Genomic DNA, 10,244 nt, shown 5'->3' with positions numbered 1-10,244 from the left:
TTACTGTGGACATAAAGGTTTTAGAGTTCTTCATGATTTTACAGCAAATACACTTTAGATGTCCACATTTGAAATTGCCCTTGGTATTCAGCCAGGTTGGTTTCTTAATCTCACCAGAAATGAACAAGCTCGGGGAAACACATTGGCCAATGGTTTTGGCCCTCCGTGACACAAATTTATACCCATGTTCAAAAATTTTTATATATTGGCTATCATTAGCTACCATTGGTAAATATTTCTCAATTATTTTACATATTGGTTTGAAATCTTGGCTATAATTTGTGGAAAAAACAAGGGGTTTTGCTTCACTATTATTTTTGGGAACTTGGGATAATGGCTTTTTGATGCCATATACCAAGTCAGACCTATTTTTTCTCCTAGCAATGTCCTTGGCTCGGTTCAATGACCAAGTCTGATAACCTCTTTGACTCAGCCTCACTGATATATCCTCCGCCTCCTTTTCGAACAGCTCCAATGTGGAGTTGTTCCTCCTGGCTCTAATCATTTCTCCTACCGGGAGATTCTTGACCACATGTGGTGGGTGGCACGATGCTGCCTGCAGAATCGAATTGGTAGCCAATTCTTTACGGTATGTTAAAGTGGTGACCCTATAGTTCAAAGGATCACCCCTCAATGTTAGATCCAAAAAACTAACCTCATGTTCCTCACTATGAAGTGTGAATCTGAGGTTGCAAGGATTCTGATTGAGGTACAGGCCAAACTGCTGCATGGTTGGCATAGACGACCCCCCGATAAACAGGAGGTCGTCTATGTACCGACCATACCACAGGATGTGCTCCCCAAATGGATTGTCATGTGAGAAAAGAAAATTTCTTTCCCACCAACACATGTATATGTTTGCCAATGAAGGCGAGAATTTAGCACCCATAGATGCTCCGGTGATCTGCAGAAAATAATCTCCATCAAACATAAAAAAATTGTGGGTAAGTAAATATTCCACCACCAAAATAATGAAATTCTGCAGGTCACCGGAGTATGGGGCATAAATGGACAGAAACCATCTCAGGGCAATCAATGCCTCCTTGTGGGGAATCACGGAATACAGAGCGGTGACGTCAGCTGTTATCCATCTCATCCCGGGTTCCCACCGGATGTTGTCCATGGCAACCAGGACGTCCCTGGTGTCTTGGAGGAAACCCGGGATGAGAGGGACCAACGGCTGGAGTCTGGAATCGACCCACTCACAGAGTCTCTCATTGAGAGATCCAATCCCCGCTACAATAGGACGCATCTGGGGAGGAAATGTGTTCTTATGGATTTTAGGGAGCGAATGAAAAATTGCCATGACGGGATTAGTTATTTTGATATAATCTGCCTCCTTGGACGTGAAATGGCCATCTTTTACTCCCAAATCTACCAGATTGTATAATATCAATTTGAATTGTGGTGTTGGATTCATTTTTAATACTCTGTATGTGTTTATATCCGACAAAATATCCATATTAAGCTTTCTATATAATTTAGAATCCAATACAACAACCCCTCCACCTTTGTCCGCTCCGCGAATCACTATATCTCTGGTTTCAGACAACTCTCTCAGGGCCACTTTTTCACATTTTGTTAAATTATGTTTCATTATTTTGACATTTCGAGATAATTTGTATAAATCCCTTTCCACTAAGTTCTGAAACTGTTCCAATACAGGTGTGCGGGACATGATGGGATAAAATTCGGGATTGGGGGTAGGGAAGGAAGGTTCTATATGTTTTCTGGATGTGGTCAATTGTTGTAATTCCGAGAGAGTGGAGAGGTCCCGGAAAGAGAATCCCTCCACTCTGTCGGATACACCCCCATGAGTGGGATACTGGGGTGCCATGAGGGAAACATCATGATCGACAATTGGTACAGATCATGTCGATCATGATGTTTCCCTCATGGCACCCCAGTATCCCACTCATGGGGGTGTATCCGACAGAGTGGAGGGATTCTCTTTCCGGGACCTCTCCACTCTCTCGGAATTACAACAATTGACCACATCCAGAAAACATATAGAACCTTCCTTCCCTACCCCCAATCCCGAATTTTATCCCATCATGTCCCGCACACCTGTATTGGAACAGTTTCAGAACTTAGTGGAAAGGGATTTATACAAATTATCTCGAAATGTCAAAATAATGAAACATAATTTAACAAAATGTGAAAAAGTGGCCCTGAGAGAGTTGTCTGAAACCAGAGATATAGTGATTCGCGGAGCGGACAAAGGTGGAGGGGTTGTTGTATTGGATTCTAAATTATATAGAAAGCTTAATATGGATATTTTGTCGGATATAAACACATACAGAGTATTAAAAATGAATCCAACACCACAATTCAAATTGATATTATACAATCTGGTAGATTTGGGAGTAAAAGATGGCCATTTCACGTCCAAGGAGGCAGATTATATCAAAATAACTAATCCCGTCATGGCAATTTTTCATTCGCTCCCTAAAATCCATAAGAACACATTTCCTCCCCAGATGCGTCCTATTGTAGCGGGGATTGGATCTCTCAATGAGAGACTCTGTGAGTGGGTCGATTCCAGACTCCAGCCGTTGGTCCCTCTCATCCCGGGTTTCCTCCAAGACACCAGGGACGTCCTGGTTGCCATGGACAACATCCGGTGGGAACCCGGGATGAGATGGATAACAGCTGACGTCACCGCTCTGTATTCCGTGATTCCCCACAAGGAGGCATTGATTGCCCTGAGATGGTTTCTGTCCATTTATGCCCCATACTCCGGTGACCTGCAGAATTTCATTATTTTGGTGGTGGAATATTTACTTACCCACAATTTTTTTATGTTTGATGGAGATTATTTTCTGCAGATCACCGGAGCATCTATGGGTGCTAAATTCTCGCCTTCATTGGCAAACATATACATGTGTTGGTGGGAAAGAAATTTTCTTTTCTCACATGACAATCCATTTGGGGAGCACATCCTGTGGTATGGTCGGTACATAGACGACCTCCTGTTTATCGGGGGGTCGTCTATGCCAACCATGCAGCAGTTTGGCCTGTACCTCAATCAGAATCCTTGTAACCTCAGATTCACACTTCATAGTGAGGAACATGAGGTTAGTTTTTTGGATCTAACATTGAGGGGTGATCCTTTGAACTATAGGGTCACCACTTTAACATACCGTAAAGAATTGGCTACCAATTCGATTCTGCAGGCAGCATCGTGCCACCCACCACATGTGGTCAAGAATCTCCCGGTAGGAGAAATGATTAGAGCCAGGAGGAACAACTCCACATTGGAGCTGTTCGAAAAGGAGGCGGAGGATATATCAGTGAGGCTGAGTCAAAGAGGTTATCAGACTTGGTCATTGAACCGAGCCAAGGACATTGCTAGGAGAAAAAATAGGTCTGACTTGGTATATGGCATCAAAAAGCCATTATCCCAAGTTCCCAAAAATAATAGTGAAGCAAAACCCCTTGTTTTTTCCACAAATTATAGCCAAGATTTCAAACCAATATGTAAAATAATTGAGAAATATTTACCAATGGTAGCTAATGATAGCCAATATATAAAAATTTTTGAACATGGGTATAAATTTGTGTCACGGAGGGCCAAAACCATTGGCCAATGTGTTTCCCCGAGCTTGTTCATTTCTGGTGAGATTAAGAAACCAACCTGGCTGAATACCAAGGGCAATTTCAAATGTGGACATCTAAAGTGTATTTGCTGTAAAATCATGAAGAACTCTAAAACCTTTATGTCCACAGTAACTGGAGAAACATTTGATATGTCAGAATACATTAATTGCAACACGAGTCACGTGGTTTATTTAATGACATGTAACATCTGCCAATTACAGTATGTGGGGTGCACCTCCAATCCCCTGAAGGCTAGGACCAGAAAACACCTGTCGGACATCCCCCATTTCCAGACCCGACATCTTTCCATGGTTAGTAAGCATTTTGCCGAAAAGCATGAGGGTGATTTTTCTGGTCTCAGCCTCCAGGGGATTGAGAGAGTCACCAATAATATTAGAGGAGGCAATATCAAGCAAAAATTATTGGATAGAGAAGTCTTCTGGATCATTAAACTTCAAACCAGGTGTCCCCTTGGCTTAAATTTAAGACAAGATGTCATTCTCCATTACTGATTTGCTGTTGTTCGTGTATAAAACTAGATATTTTTGGTTTTCCTTGGAGTTTGGGGAGAAATTTTATATTTATTTTCATATATGGATAAATTCTTTTTCCCACAATCATTTCCCGCACATATGACAATTGATAATTAATAGCATATATATAACTGAGCATTAAACAATATTCATATCATATGTGGGGATATGTTTGAGATAATTCAATTGTTCCATATTAGTCCGTATATCCATTTGCGATCCTATTATATAATTGGCATATAACTAATATAAAAAAGAAATAAAAATTTTATTTTTTTTTTTTTTTTTATGTTTTTCATGCCCTATGGTAGTATATACAGCTATATAGGTCATTTCAATTCATTTAGATTCATATGATATTATATAGGGCTATCTTTATACAGATTTTTCTATTTTTGAAATTCTCCCTTTTTTTCCTTTTTTATTTTGGGATCGCACATGTATATATGTTATCTGACATTTTGTAATTTGTTCTTGTATTTTTAGTACTAACGTATGTCTTTTTCTACATCATCGCTTGTAAATCAAGCGTTTTAATATGTTGACTATTGTTCACATTATATGTGCGTTTTATACTATATGTACTATACTTGCTGGATGGAGGTGAATAATGGGTTAAGCCCAGTGAAAACTCCCATCAGGGCGGACCCAATCTTTTCACCCCCATATAAGCAAGCCATTTGCACTATTGTTTTGTATGACTAAGGCTGCTGAGTGCAGCTGAAACGCGTCACCTTGTCATCACCCACTGTTACCGCTGAATAAATATTGCATTGCTTGACATCCTGCTCTGGACAACTCCATTTCTTTCCACTATTATATGGACTGAGGTCCGGTCCGGTCCGTGAGCGGGAGGGGCGATCGAGTGAGCTGTGCCGCACCTGTTGTACCTATTAGTTATATTCTTGTACATAGGGGGCAGTATTAAAGTAGTTATATTCTTCTATATAGGAGTAGTATTATAGTAGTTATATTCTTGTATATAGGGGCAGTATTATAGTAGTTATATTCTTGTGAATAGGAGCAGTATTATAGTATTTATATTCTTGTATATAGAGGAGCAGTATTACAGTAGTTATATTCTTGTACATATGAGGCAATATCATAGTAGTTATATTCTTGTGTATAGGAGCAGTATTATAATATTTATATTCTTGTACATAGGGGAGTATTATAGTAGTTATATGTTTTTCTTTAATATGTGAAATAATACAAACAAGAAGCTAAGAAACATTAAGTAACTATCATTTTTCATGTGGCTAAATTCACATTTTCCTGACGTAGAAGTTCTAGGATTGCAATTGACCAAAAGAGGGCAGTCATGTACCACAGACGGCTCCGTATCTCGACTGTCACTTCTCCAACATTTCGAGGTTGAATAGGGCAGACTCCAGGGCACGTTTTTAAATTACCTGTTACAAAGGGAACAAAAAATGATCAAAATAAACCGAGCAGCCGACTTAGAAAACAAAAGAGATATTTAAAAGAATATGTAATTGAAGGAAGATATTAGCAGGTGGATAAATGGGGATGATTGGTAATGAACCGGGGCGGCTATTATTTAAGATTCAAGCAGCTCTGAGCTCAATGTTAATTCACAGTTTGTGCAGCTATTCAAAAGATGGACTTTAAATTATAGAATTGTAGATGTGGCAGGGCCAATGTGTCATCTGGTATTGTGAATCATGATAAAGCAAATCTTAGCAGTCCTTATTCTCAGGACAGGGCTGTGGGTTCTGGTGACTGGGACTAATTATGATACGCTAAGAAGGTAAATGACAATCACAGCCTCATAATATATTGTAGATGAGATGTTTTGCAGTTTTATAGTAGTTATATTCTTGTGTATGGGAGCAGTATTATAGTAGTTATATTCTTGTGTATAGGAACAAAATTATAGTAGGTATATTCTTGTGTATAGGAGCAGCATTATAGTAGTTATATTCTTGTATATAGGAGCAGTATTATAGTAGTTATATTGTTGTATATAGGAGCAGTATTATAGTAGTTATATTCTTGTATATAGGGGCAGTATTATAGTAGTTATATTCTTGTATATAGGAGCAGTATTATAGTAGATATATTCTTGTATATAGGAGCAGTATTATAGTAGTTGTATTCTTGTATCCATCCGTTCATCTTTTCTGCGTCGCACAAAGACACGGTGGTTGGAACCAAAGATCTCAAATTTGGACTCATCAGACCAAAGCACAGATTTCCACTGGTCTAATGTCCATTCCTTGTGTTCTTTAGCCCAAACAAGTCTCTCCTGCTTGTTGCCTGTCCTTAGCAGTGGTTTCCTAGCAGATATTCTACCATGAAGGCCTCACACAGTCTCCTCTTAATAATTGTTCTAGAGATGTGTCTGCTGCTAGAACTCTGTGTGGCATTGACCTGGTCTCTAATCTGAGCTGCTGATAACCTGCGATTTCGGAGGCTGGTGACTCGGATGAACTTATCCTCCGCAGCAGAGGTGACCCTTGGTCTTCCTTTCCTGGGGTGGTCCGCATGTGAGACAGTTTCTTTGTAGCTCTTGATGGTTTTTGTGACTGCACTTGGGGGACACTTTCCACCTAGAATATGACATATCTGCAGTTGTTTCACACTTTTTTGTTATGTCTATAATTCCACATGTGTTAATTCATAGTTTTTAATGTTAATTCAATGTGAATCTACAATTTTCTTGTACAAAAGGGGCAGTATTTTAATAATTATAGTTATTAAAGCAGTGATATAACAGTTGTATTTTTGTCTAAAGGTACAGACAACCTTCAATCAATCTTCTAAATATTTCCATCTCCAGTAAAGCTTACATCTAGATTAAAGGGATACTCCTTTGGATTTTTGTTTATTTAAATAAACTGGTGCCAGAAAGTTAAACAGATTTGTAAATTACTTCTATTAAAAAATCTTTACCCTTCCAGTACATTTTAGCAGCTGTATGCTACAGAGGAAATTCTTTTCTTTTTTAATTTCTTTTTTGTCTTTTCCACAGTGCTCTCTTCTGACACCTCTGTCCGTGTCAGGAACTGTCCAGAGCAGCATTTTCTCCTGCTCTGGACAGTTCATGATAAAGGCATCAGGTGTCAGCAGAGAGCACTGTGGACAAGACAAAAAAGAAATTCAAAAACGAAAGAACTTCCTCTGTAGCATACAGCTTCTGAAAAGTACTGGAAGGGTAAAGAATTTTTTATAGAAGTAATTGACAAATCTGTTTACCTTTCTGGCACCAGTTTATTTAAAAAAAAATAATCCAATAAAGTACCCCTTTAAGCGGACTTCCCCTTTAATAAATCAATAATATATTTTTAAATACAGTACTTATGTGGTAGCTCTGGGGGGTGTAGGGTAGTTGGGATGTTGTGGTAGGTAAGGGGTTAATGTTAACCCTAGAGTTTGTGATGCCAGGCTGAGCGCTGGTATACTGAGGTAATTCTCCGGCCTATCGCCGCCCTCCCCAGAAACGATAGGTGCATGTAATAAAATGACTGAAGGTCCCCAAGGTACTTGAACTTGAACAAACTTTACTTAAGTGCTTGCAGTACATCCAATGAACAATGACAGTCTCAGGCAAACAGTCTCTATAGAGCTCAATGACTGACAATTGTTGCGGAACTTGAGTGATATTAGAAGCCTCTGAATTTAGGGTAGTTATTGCAGATCCATCCGGATTTAGGGGATAGATAAGGTCCGGTGATCCTGCAGAGTGTGTGGGGATTGATACACTCAGTAATTAGAAGTAATCGGCCGTCGCCGCAAGGTTCAGGCCTAGACTCACAGATCTTAGCAGCGCAGATGCTTCTTGCTTGCTTGCACAGGAACAAGAGAGCGAGAAGATTGCCGCCGCTCCCTTATATGGGCAGGGGGCGGGGCTAATCTCATTGGTCCGAACACCTGTCACTCACTGTTACACAGTGTGATAGGTTTGACTACGTCACAGGGACCTCCAAAGGTCCTCAAGCAGAAATACCATAGAGTTCTCCTGATCACATGACCCGCAGGTCCCGCTATGCTATGGCAAGGTAATTAACTATTTATTCACATTTATACAATCCTATAGACATAAATCCCAAATGGTTACTGGATAGTTACTATCTGGATAAGAGGTGACTAGGGGTGAACTAGACAATTGGGACCCCGATGTCCTAGGGACTCTGGCTATGGGGACCACAATAGAAGGTACCGGATAGGATACGGTACCGGGACACCACACTTATTAATCTTTCACTGATATTTTATGACATACCAGGAAGTCACATGAGCACTGTATGGAGTTACTGCAATATATTTTCCATGATTTAGCATAGTCTACGTTTTGCATTATTTTTGCCCCCTTTTAGATATTTAGTGCACCCCCCACCCCCCTCCCTTTGTTTGGGATATGGGGACAGTAATGTCATGTGACACTTGTATTTTCAGAGAGATAGGGAGCAGAAAACATCTCACACGTCGCAGCACAAAACAAGCTTCACTGCTGATGAACATTTTGTTGTCGCTGTCAATTCTCTTTGGATGACCCGGAGGCAAATTTGGAAACCCGTCCATGTTAAATGCCAAGCATTGTAGCATAAATTCCCTAAAAAAATGATGATATGCACCGATGGCTCCAAACACTGCAATTTATAGACGTGGAATGGGAAAGCTGTAAAGGACAATGCATTAGTCCTGAAAATAATGGTAATTCAATCCGAAAAGATTAATTTACAGAATCTCGCAGTCTGACCTATTTAACTTCATTACTTTGTTACTAGTTATTTATGACTCTCATTTAAAGGTACAGGGCCATACCTTCTGTAGGGATAAGGATTCTGGGAAATTTTTTAGTGACAACCGATATAACTAGAGCAGTGTTTCCCAACCAGTGTGCCTCCAGCTGTTGCAAAATTACAACTCCCAGCATGCCCGGACAGCCAAAGGCTGTCCGGGCATGCTGGAAGTGGTAGTTTTGCAATAGTTGGCGGCATATAGAGGATGCATTGTACATAAATAAAGTGAGCTACAAAGCCAAGCTCGGTCCGTATGTCCTATTGGGGAATTTGGTAGACCTGGTTCAACCATGTGTAATAGGCCATTCTGTGAATGGCCAACATGTAACACTCCACTTCTCCTGCAGAGGGCACTGCAGAGCAAATGTATGGCCAACCAGAACGTTTGAGGAGCCGGACCTGCTGCTTACCATTGTTGAATTTTTTTTTTTTTTTTTACTCCACCCTTGACTTACATTGGTTAATATTAGGACATTTAGCAAAAAAAAATTCATAACCTGCTGGGACAGGGAAAAAATTGTAAAAAAAATAAATAAATAATAATCTTATCTCAATCTGGTCCCCAAAAGCTCCTATCTTTCTGCTTCTGAGATGAGCGCTTGTTATTGGACCTGCCTGCTCAGTCAATTTACTGGTCAGATTGGGACACCATTGCGAACAGTGATTGGTTGAGCCCACAAGAGAAAGAAAAATCTCTGGAAGTCAGAAATAGCCGTATCACACCAGTGGGGCAATGGGGCTTGGTAAGTATAGTTTATTTTATTGACCAAAAATGTATTTAATATACCGTATTTATCGGCGTATAACACACATTTTTTAGGCTAAAATTTTTAGCTTAAAGTCTATCTGCATGCTATACACCGATAAACTGTTTCTGACCCTGCAGAAGCCGCTCCGTCACTGCCCGCTTCTCTGCCCCTGCCTATCCTGGGGTCCAAAGACCACCGCCGCCATTGCCCCATTGTCTTCCCCATCCCCGATTTTATAATTACCTGTTCCCGGGCTCCGCGCTGCTTCTGGCTCTGGTGTAATGAAGAAAACTGTGTATTGAAGCGTTCTGTGTCCCGTGTCCTGCGTTATTGCTATGTGCTGTGCTGCGCAATGACGAGTGACGTCTTCAACGCGACGTCACCGTCAGTGGCCCGGTGCACAGTGACAGCTAAGGACGCCTCCGGAGCCAGAGGCAGCATGGACCCGACCCTGGGAACAGGTAATTATAAAACCGGGGATCGGGGAGGTAATGGGGCAGGGGTGGCGGCAGTCTCTGGATAGCCAGGGGGAGAGAAGCGGCGGCAGCAGGACTCTAGGAAAGGACAGGAAAGGCAGGGGGAGAGAAGCGAGCAGC

Source organism: Hyla sarda, chromosome 8 (assembly GCF_029499605.1).
Source record: "Hyla sarda isolate aHylSar1 chromosome 8, aHylSar1.hap1, whole genome shotgun sequence".
Classification (NCBI taxonomy): domain Eukaryota; kingdom Metazoa; phylum Chordata; class Amphibia; order Anura; family Hylidae; genus Hyla; species Hyla sarda.
Note: the sequence above shows the minus strand (reverse complement) of the source record.